The following is a 10397-nucleotide window of genomic DNA, read 5'->3' on the forward strand; positions in this document are numbered from 1 at the left end:
ACTCCCGTCTCTGAATCTAAGCTGTCTGAGCGACCAGAGGATGCGTCACTTGGACTGAGCTGAGAAAGAGACGGTTGCTATCTGGAAGACAGGGGACAAGTGAGGCACGGACGGCACCCAGTCAATGTTGACTTCCACTAAGTGCGGGTTGATGGCCATAATTGCTAGGGTCCGCTACAGCCAGGCAGTTTCTGAAGAGCCAAGATGATCAATATCCTACAGCGTACAAAACAGCCCGTCAGCCAAGCGGAGTCCATCCCATAATTCCAATAGGATGTCCTTAACGAACACTCAGGTTCGGCCCCGAGGCTGAAGGGGTCCAGAGTGCTCTGGGAGGGGTGGGGTGGAGACCAGTGAACTGAGGAGGATAGAAGAGTGTTTCCAGAGGTAAACTACAAATGGTTCATTACAACACGCAACCATTACACACACCTATGAGTCTACAGAACTATTCCTTTTCTGTGGTGCCCTCGCTTTTCAAGGGCTCTATAAGTGTCCTATGCAGACCTACATGACTTGAGAATGGGTTGCAACCTATTTGGCCTCCCTGCTCCAGCCTCCACTCTGCCCTGTCATTTCCCATGTGGCTAGAATGATGATCTTTCCAAAACTCAAACCTTACTGGTCACTCAGCCACTCAACAGTATTTAACGGCTTTTTATTGTCTCCCATTTCTCGAGTGTGCGTAGCCAAATCCGACTCCTCCCTCCATGCACAGCTCCAAGATCCCCGCCCCAGGAGGTGCTTTCCAGTGGGACCCTTAAAGTGCGTTCCATGGCTACATCTATCCATACCACCACATTTGAGTATTTTTCTATTTCTTGGCTGTCTTGGAGCTTCTCTGAGCAGGGGCTGTTTCCCCATCCCTCTTTGGGTCTCATGCACCCCCCACATTCGTCAGCCCGAGCAGGGGTGAGCCCTCTCAGTCACCCCCTCTGTCACTCTCTGAAGTTACCTATTTCCCCCTTAGGAGAAGTCTTTGCTCATAGGAAGGTTCTGGGCTCTCACCCATCTCTAATGTGAGCAAGCACCCTCCAATCAGTTGTCCTCTGAGCAGCTGAGTCCCCCACAGCTCTCCTGAGTCACAAGGGCAGCTGTGTCAACAGGACAGGCCTGGGAGCAGTGGGCATGTCCTCTGCAGATGGGCTGATCAATAGATGCATTTTTGCACATGAGGACTTTGAGGCTGAGTGCAGACCAAAGGCCTGCAGGGCCATGGGCACCAGAACAGGAGATTACCTTAGTCCGTTGTCTGCTGCTGAAGCACGATCATTCACAAACAATATAAGTTTACTTGGCTGGTAGTTCTGGAAGACAGGAACATCAAGAGCGTGGTACGGGTACTTGGCAGAGCCTTTCCTGCTGCATCATCATGTGGTAGAGGGCAGGAGGGCAGGAGAAGGCCAAACGTCATGTTTAGAATAAATCCACCCACTCCTGTGGTTATGACACGGTCTACTCTTGAGGGCAGCCCATCACGACCCGATCACCTCTTACAACACCCAGCTCTCCCCACACTGTTGAAATGGGGATCGGGTTTTTAACACAGGAACCCTGGGGGACACATTCAAGCCACAGCAAACATGATTTCCTGGTTGCTAGGCCAGTGCCCACCTGTGTCCTCTAACATGAGATATGATGACTGAATAGGGAGTGAGGGCTCGATTGTGACCTTCAAAGATTCATATGCTGGAGCCTTGATCTCCATTGCAGTGTTGCCTGAGGTTTCTGTCCTGCCCGGTTTCCCAGCCATTTAGTCCCAGAGAAAAATCACACAGAGAGTCTGCATTAGGTTATAAACTGATTGGCCCATGCGCTCAGGCTTTGTATTAGCTCTTATAACTTATATTAACCCATTATTCTTACCTATGTTAGCCACATAGCTCAGCACCTTTTGCAGCGGGGCAAGTCACATCCTGCTTCTTTGGTGTCTGCACAGGACTGAGGAGGAATGGGCTTCCTCCTTCCAGAATTCTCCTGTTCTCCTTGCCCCGCCTCTACTTCCTGTCTGGTTGTCCCACCTATACTTCCTGCCTGGTTACTGGCTAATCAGTGTTTATTTAAAATGTAACTGACAGAATATAGAATTGTCCCTGGGATCTCTAAGAGGTATGGCCTAGAAAGGAGGTAGGCCATCTGGGACCCCACTCTTGGAAAGGACCACTGAGATCCTGCCATACCATGGCTTCCTGTCTTATACTGTGCCTTTGTAATGTCAGCTGATGCCACACCCTTGGCCTCGTGGGTCTAAGAGCTAAACAAACCTTTTTTTCTTTATAAATTATCTAGCCTTAAGAATGTCATTGGAATATTAGGAAATAGATTAGCACCCAACCAACGTGTTCCCCTCAGCACCCTGGAAGCTGTGATGGGTTATTGGGGGGCACATGAGTGGGAGTTTAGTGTTGAAGCTGATTCGAGGCTGGCAGTGAGGGACCATGAGCCTTAATTCTCCAGGCAATAAAGAGTACGAGGAGGTCCTGACAACAGGAGACCTGAGTAGGGCTTCAGCCTGAGGAAAGGACAAAGTGCAGGCTACTGAGAAACCGCGAGGGAGCAGAACTCCTGCTGCAGGTGGTTCCCCTTGCTCTAGCAATGCCCTGGCTACTGGTGCGCCAGGGCAGCAGAGTCTAAGGAAAGTCTGGGCTGGGAAGGCTCTCGGCAGATTGGAAAATGAAAAGGTCACGGATGAAGATAGCTGGGAATTCTCAGATGAACCAGGGGCTCAAGAGGTCAAAGGGATGACTCATTGTGCCCCAGGCGTTTGTGCTGAAGGCACAGTGGACTAGAGCTAGAAGGACCTGGCCACACAGGGCAACATGTAGAGCCAGCATTCTGTGTTTGTTATCTGTTTGTGATTCTTGTTCTTTCTAGATCTACCTGCCTTTGTTTTTGTTCTTTTAACTTAGCCGTCTATCTCGTTAAAGCATCCAGCTTGGCTCAGCAGCTCTGCAAACTCAGTCCACACTGAGCAGATTGTATGAAACCTGCGTCTCAGGCAGGTGAAGCAACTCAAGCAGGGCTCCGGCGGGAGAGGCGGTTCTAAAAGGAAGACCTGCTTGGCCACACGGTCCTCCTGCACCAGTCTCCTTCCAGAGAGAATCCTTCAAAGATTTGGATTGTTTCCACTTGAGGGAAGTGAAAAACCTCTCCTAGCTACTCTCTGGACAGATGTCAGTTCTTGAATTCAGTTTTTGTTCTACAAACCACAAATTCCCTTGTTTTGTTTTGTCATTCAGAATCCACCCTCCTCCCAGCCCCGAAAGGAGAAAAAGTCTGAAATGAAAAAGCAACACACTAACTGAAACAAACAAGCAAACAAAAATCAGGTCTTTCCACGCTCTGACCTTATAGTAGAAACAATGATGGGGCCAATTTGTCTCTCTTATTGCATCCAAATAGGCAACCTTTTAAACACACACTAATCTGAAGTGTAGAAATAGTTCCTTAGCCTCGCACTAAGGAACCGTTTTCCTTGTAGCTGTTGTTCTGGTTCAGCCCCCTGGGCACCTGTCTTCTAGCTGCTCGGGGCTCTTTGCTGTGGAGAAGCTTGTGAGAATTTTCGGGGCCTGATTCTCGGCTCAACTCCCAGACCTACGGAATCACAGTCCTGCGGCTCAAGTCTGAGGAATCTGAGCTTTTAATCAGTGTTTCAAGCGACTCTAAGCAGGCACTCTAGGGCCCCAAATGATGAGCATCACTGCAGTGAAGGGTGACTTTGTTTAAATACAGGCACCTTCGTGGGCATGGCAGGCATGCACACATGCATTTACTGAGCATTTACTTAGCGCTAAGGCCTTTAATTCCTGTACTAACTGTATAGCGGAAGCATTTCCATTTGTACAGCAGAGGAGACAAAAGACTTTTGCCAAGGGTCACGGGGATCAGGAAATGACAGTGCATAAAGGACTTGCCTCTGTCTGTTCTGTTGAATGGGTGAGAATCCCAGGGGAAGTGAGCTTTTAACAGTTGGCTGTCTGGTGGACTTCTATGCTTTCCCCTTCGCCCTGGGCAGTGGAGACCCATCCCTAGTCTTTTCCTGGCTCTAACCCTTTTGGGTTAAAGTTGTAGGAGGAATTGAGCTGAGCTGTCTCTCTTCGCAGCAGTCCTTCATCTTAACCTTTGAAAACCTGCGGGGGGCCGGGCGGCGGTGGCGCATGCCTTTAATCCCAGCAGTCGGGAGGCAGAGGCAGGCGGATCTCTGTGAGTTCGAGGCCAGCCTGGTCTACAAGAGCTAGTTCCAGGACAGGCTCCAAAGCTACAGAGAAACCCTGTCTCGAAAAAAGAATGAAAACCTGTCGGGGAGGGGGGTGTAGAACCATGCTGATATTGTTCTAGACTGACCTCTCGCTTTTCAGAGTCTTTAGGGTGAGTTAGAACTGATAGTCTGTGTGTCTCACCCACTGGCTATGGCTGGCCATCATTTCTCTAGCAGAGACTGAACTCTTGGACCAAGAAAGTATGAGTCAGGCCAGTAGAAGCTTCTAGAGTGCCAGTTTTGAGGCCCAGGTGTCTCTACCTGAGATCATCCCAAGGCCCCTGAGAAAAGAGTTGTCTAGGATCTGAGGGTCAGCCTCCGGGATTCTGAAATATTTTGCCTTAGCGCCCCCGCCCCAGGGGAAAGTACCATGGAAGCCTACAGCACAGCCGGGGGACAAAAAGGACACATTTGACTCAACAGTGACAGATATATTTAGGAGCCCATAGGGACTGTGAGCCGAGCTCTAAGGAACTGAACCAGGCTGTTCTATTTTGTTTGAGAAAGGGTCTCTTGCATCCCAGGCCTTGAACTCTGGATCTTCCTGCCTCTACCTCCCAAGTGTTGGGATTACCAGCATATATTCCCCTATGCCTGCTTTTACGAAGTGCTGGGGACTGAACTCAGGACTTCGTGCATGTTAGGCAAGTATTGTGCCAACTGAGTGAAGGACCCAGATGGAGAACACAGAGAACACAGAGAGGCTGAAACAGTGATGGGTAAGGAACTTTATCAGCTAGGTGATAGCTGATAAAATAACAAAATTAAATAATAATAATCATCTAAGGAAGGGAAGGGTTTACTTTGGCTCACAGTTTGAGAGTAGCCCCACCATAGTGGGTAAGACACACCATAGCCTACTGGCCACTTTACATATGAAGTCAGGAGCAGAGAATAGTTCATTCCTTTTATGTAATCTGGACCTCAGTCGAAAGTATGGTGCCACCCACATTCAGGTTGGGTGGGTCTACCACCTCAGTTAGTCTAATCTAGTCTAGAGAAACCCTCATAGGCATGCCCAGAGACTTGCCTCCTAGGTGGATGCGGATCCTGTCAAGTTGACAGCCTACGTTGCTCATCGCTGAGGGACATAACAGAATATAGGCCAAGAGAACCACTAGGGACAGAAGGCAGTGCCGCCGACATGGCTGGGCCCTCAACAACCAACCTCAGAGCAGTAGTAGTGACAGCACATGCTAGCCTGTACAACAGGCACCCATACCAGACCCTGAGGAGGCAGAGCAGAGGAGGCAGATGACGGACAGGGCACAGGTCCCACCTTGGTAAGAAGAGGGTGAAGGTGAGGATGGGAAATAGGAAAGGTGCCTCACCGTAGAGCAGCCTATTTGAAATGGTTAAAAAATTACTTTACTTGTGTGTTGGGGTACATGGGTATGTGTATATACATGTGGACATCAAAGAACAATTTAGGGGGGCAGGTCCTCTCCTTCTATCATGTAGTCTTAGGGATCAAACTCAGGTCATTTAGGCTCGGCAGCAAGAATCTTTACCCACTGAACCATCTTGTTGACCCCAAGACTTATCATCTAAATGAGGTTGGGCAAACGACAGCTGTGGGCCACGTTGCCTTGCTGTCTGCTGGTACCCCCCCCCCCGCCGTCACTAAGAGTGGGTTCTCAGTGGTGGGGGAAACCAAGAGAATATTGCACAATACACGAAATGTAAAGTCTGCTGTTGACAGATAATGTCTTATCAGGACAGAGTTGAACCCCTTTTATATTATCCCTGGCTGCTTTTCAGGATGTAAATGCCAGACAGGAGGGCTATGGTGGAGATCTCAGGGTTTCCAAAGCCCGAAATCTTGACTGTTCAGCCCTTTGTTGGAAATGTTTCCTTGAGCCTTGATCTAGAAAAGTCCTCCACAGGCCTATAATAGATTACTTATCAAATTAGTTTCCAGAGAAGTGGAGTCAGAAGTTTCCTGATCCCACGTGACCGGGCAACATCTTACTACCTGCCCTTTGCCACAGACCCAGGATTGCTGGCTTCACTCCAAGTCATTAAAACCTTTAGGGTGGGGGAGCAGGAACAACACAGCCTTGTTGGAGAAGGGGAGCAGGCCCTGATGGGGGAGCCAGCAGATGCTCTGGGCCTGGCAGTGGAGGGGCATCTGAATCAGCAGTTTGGAGGGAGACCACACCCCTGCCATGCAAAGTCCCCTTTGTTACCCATCGCAAAAAAAAATGTGCACAGGCCAGCAAAATCAGCAGGTCACACATGTACAAAAGGGCCTGCCGTGCTCGAGCAGGAGGGGTCGAGGCTTTTTTCAAAGTGCAGATTCTAATTCCCAGTACAGGGAAGCAGTCTGGGGAGAAAGCACAAAGCAGTTCCATTGTTCGGAGAGTTCTCTGTAGGTTGTACTGGGTCTGTCAATCTCCTCTTACCCCCAGCACAGGGACCCAGGAAGTAGACTTGAAGTTCTGGGGAACTGTATGAGTTGGCAACACCTCCAAGGGATGGATGCCTAGGGAGAGAGAATACGATGAGATTGCATCCCAGGGGCCAGCGGGCAACAGGACAGCCTGCCAAGACGGAGCTGGTGCTCACGGCCTCCAGACTAGCAGCTAGGTCTGGCCCACACCACCTTGGCTGTGTGTGTGTGTGTGTGTGTGTGTGTGTGTGTGTGTGTGTGTGTGTGTGTGTGAAATCAGCCAAGGCAGCTATTCTAAGCCATGATTCTTCATCTGTTAAATGGGGGTGGAGAAGAGGGGGGCTGTCAGGACCATCACCCACAGTATTGATAAGGGCCTTATAAGTCTCAGGAAATCATAGATAGCATTAATACTGACTTCCTAGTATCCAACAGAGCCAAAGGATCCGTTTCACTTCTGTATCAGTGCTTTGGATACCACTCGGGAATTTAACTCTCTAAGAACACCGTGAACCACTGGAGGACTATCAAGGAACAGATAGATCTGTGAGCACCCGGTCCTGGGCTGTTTTATCCTCAATCATTCTGAGATTGGCATCATCCCTGTCTACAGCTGAATCTGGGGCCACCACGAAAGCAGGAGGAGCATGCTGGGATTAAAGGTCAGGCTGCAAAGTTCCTCTGGATCTGTCTCCCTGCCTCCCTCGAAGGGCCCTCACCTGCATTCTCTTTCACCCAGCTGGGTACTGCCTGGCACTCAGAGAATAGTGTCTCTCTGGGGCCCAGAGCAGAAAACTGCAGCGGGGAGCCTCGGGTTTAACATTCCTGACCTGGGGGGAGGGGCCGTGCCCGATTCAGTCGCATCCAGAATTCAAAGACTCATTTTCCATCCAGTAATAATGGAAAATAATCCTGCTGAAAACCATGCCTCCAGAGCTGGAGGGGGGGGGGGCTCTTCTGTCCACACTCAGCTCCTATGCAGCCCATGAAAACTGATCTGAATGTTGGGGGAAGGGGACGTTAGACCCGGGGACAATAGGTACAGGCAACTGACCTAAGACCAGGGAAGAACCACAGAGGCCCCTTTGGCTGGGGGACCCGAAGGAGCAGAAGTTGCAGAGGAGCCCTGCGTCAAGCCGCCAGCGGGGCCACTCACAGCTGAGCACCATTGCCCACAGGAGCCAGTGTAAAGGTTGTTCCTGCAGCAACCTCGGCCCTGCTGTGTTTACTTACCGATAAGACAGCCAGCCTCCACTATATTTAGTGCGTGAAGATCCACAGGTGTTTGATTCCAGGAGCTGCTTTGGGTTCTGCGCTTTCAGAATCACCCCCTCACTCACCCCCCATCCCCCCCTTCTCGGTTTTGCTCTTCTAGGGCAGGTGAGCTGGTTTCTGACAGCTGCGGACGCCTCCCCACTCCCGCCCACCACACATGCCCTGCAGCCCACAGGTCGTCCAAGTACCTGCGTGCTACACATTCTTGGTTAAGAGAACAGGGGGCTGTTTCTATTTCGGTTCTAATTAAAAACCTCACGCCGTACCCAACGGAACCCTGTTTTGGTTTGGTTTGAACTGAGCTGTCTTCGTGTTTCTATCAGAAAATGTTGGGCGGGGGTGCTGTGAGATCATTGGATACAAGTGCCGACCACCAAGACCCATGACCTGAGTTTGACCCCTAGGACCCGTATGATAGAATAACCAGCTCCCACAAATAGTCCTGTAGCTTCCCGCACTCATATACTTGCCACACACACACATACACACACCATAAATGTTATTAAAAATGTCTATTATAATTTGGTGTTACTTATTACATTGTGTGTATATGGGTAGGTGGATGGGTGGGTGTGCCACAGGGCACGTGTGGAGGCCAGAGGACACCTTGCAGGAAGGAGTGTGGGTCTCAGGGATTTAACTCAAGCTGGCAGGCTTGGCAGTAAGCAAGTTTACCAGCTGAGTCATCTCACCTCTCTTAACTTTGGTTCTAACAAAGTTCAGTCAGTTATTTGGGCCTCTTCCCTGTTTTTCTCAAATGCTTCTGCTGGAAGGTAGGTGTGTCTTCCACCTGCCTCCCCGAGGAACCCAGCGTGGACACACAGCCTACCGTTCAGCGACGAAAAGCCCCGGCCCCAAGGTCAACCCTAGCATCCATCTGGCTTTTTGGTCTCATCTGTACACAGTTTCTGTCTCAGAGTTGTTGGGAGGGAGATCAACACTAAGCCTTCACACAGGGCCTGGAACCTGATGACTGTTCCCCAAACATATCGACCTTCAGTAGGTACCCCAACACAATTCACAAAGGGACAGTTGTCTGGGCATAGCTGCTGGCCGGTCAGAGGAATGCCTTCCTGCCTAAGTGGACATAGATGTATTACCGGGCAACTCAACACTTCAACCCCAGAGAGGGGTAGCCTGCACATTTGCACGCAGGGTAGGGTTCATGGAGGGGCTTCTGGATGGCAGGAGTAGGGAAGACTAGGGCCTTACAGCCAAATGTTTGTGGCTACCTCCTGTTATCCGATGGGAATATGACCATCTGTCTCAGGCTTTGAGACCTTCGAGCTAATACATACAAAACATGGACTCAGAACCCTGAGACCCTGGCCAAGCTTAGGGTATTCCATTTGCCCACGGCTTCAGTTCCCAACAGACTTCTCTTAGGCAAAGCCTCATGCACTATCCGTGTAGAAAGGATGGAATAAATTGTCTAGACCAATCTTGCTGAGTGTCCTTTTTCACACACACGCACACAACCTCCCCACCTAAGTTCCTCAAGCAAAGCAGGTAATCGTTGCTCTTCCTGCTTTTCTCCAAGGTCCCTTTGGAGAACTCCCTGCATTGAAAAACCCTGCAGTTGGACTGCTTTGGGAAAAATGCCCCAGGGGGATCGAGAGACCCTTGATCTAATTAGACCCGGAAGAGGTAAGTCTGGCAAACTAGGTCAGGAACAGCATAAAACCAATCCTACTGACACGGCCCGGCTGCCCCAGATCTTTTGGCATTGCTCACAGAAATCTAAGAAAAAAATGGCCAGTCAAGAGGCTGATCTCTGTGGAGTTCCTCTGCCAGTGCAGCCGATTTCTAGAGACCATTTATCCCTGAGGTTCCGAGGTAGAGAACACTTGGAGCAAGAGGTAGGAAGCCACCACTACAGCGCCAGCTAGATGGAGTTAGGTGATCACTCAGGCCTCACAAACGAAGGAGAAAGGACCAATTACCATGGTGACATCAGGTTCCTCTTAACATCTCAATCTAGACATAACCCATAACATTTGGTGTGGGAAGTCCTGTGTATGTGTTGTTTTTATTGGTTAATAAAGGAGCTGTTTTCAGCCAATGGCTTAACAGACTATAGGCAGGCTGGAAGACGTGTGTGTGTGTGCGTGTGTGTGTGTGGAGAGAGAGAGAGAGAGTCAGAGGAGTCAGAGAGATGCTATATAGCCCCTACCGGAGACAGATGCTAGATGGAACCTTGCCGGTAAGCCACATCCACATGGCCATACACAGATGGGTTAGTTTAGGACATAAGGACTAGCTAAAAATATGCTTAAGCTATTAGCCAAACAGTATAACAAATACGGTTTCTGTGTGATTATTTCGAGTCTGGGCAGCTGGAAACGAACGAGCAGTCTTGACCTTCCATCACTATGTGTGGAGCTGAAGTCACTTACCTGTGGGTTGCTGGAATACTGTCCTCACAGTCAAGCACTGGCCTTTGCCGTGTAAGCCCTCTCAGGTCTTGTTAAT

This window comes from Chionomys nivalis, chromosome 18, assembly GCF_950005125.1.
Source record: "Chionomys nivalis chromosome 18, mChiNiv1.1, whole genome shotgun sequence".
NCBI classification, from domain to species: Eukaryota; Metazoa; Chordata; class Mammalia; order Rodentia; family Cricetidae; genus Chionomys; species Chionomys nivalis.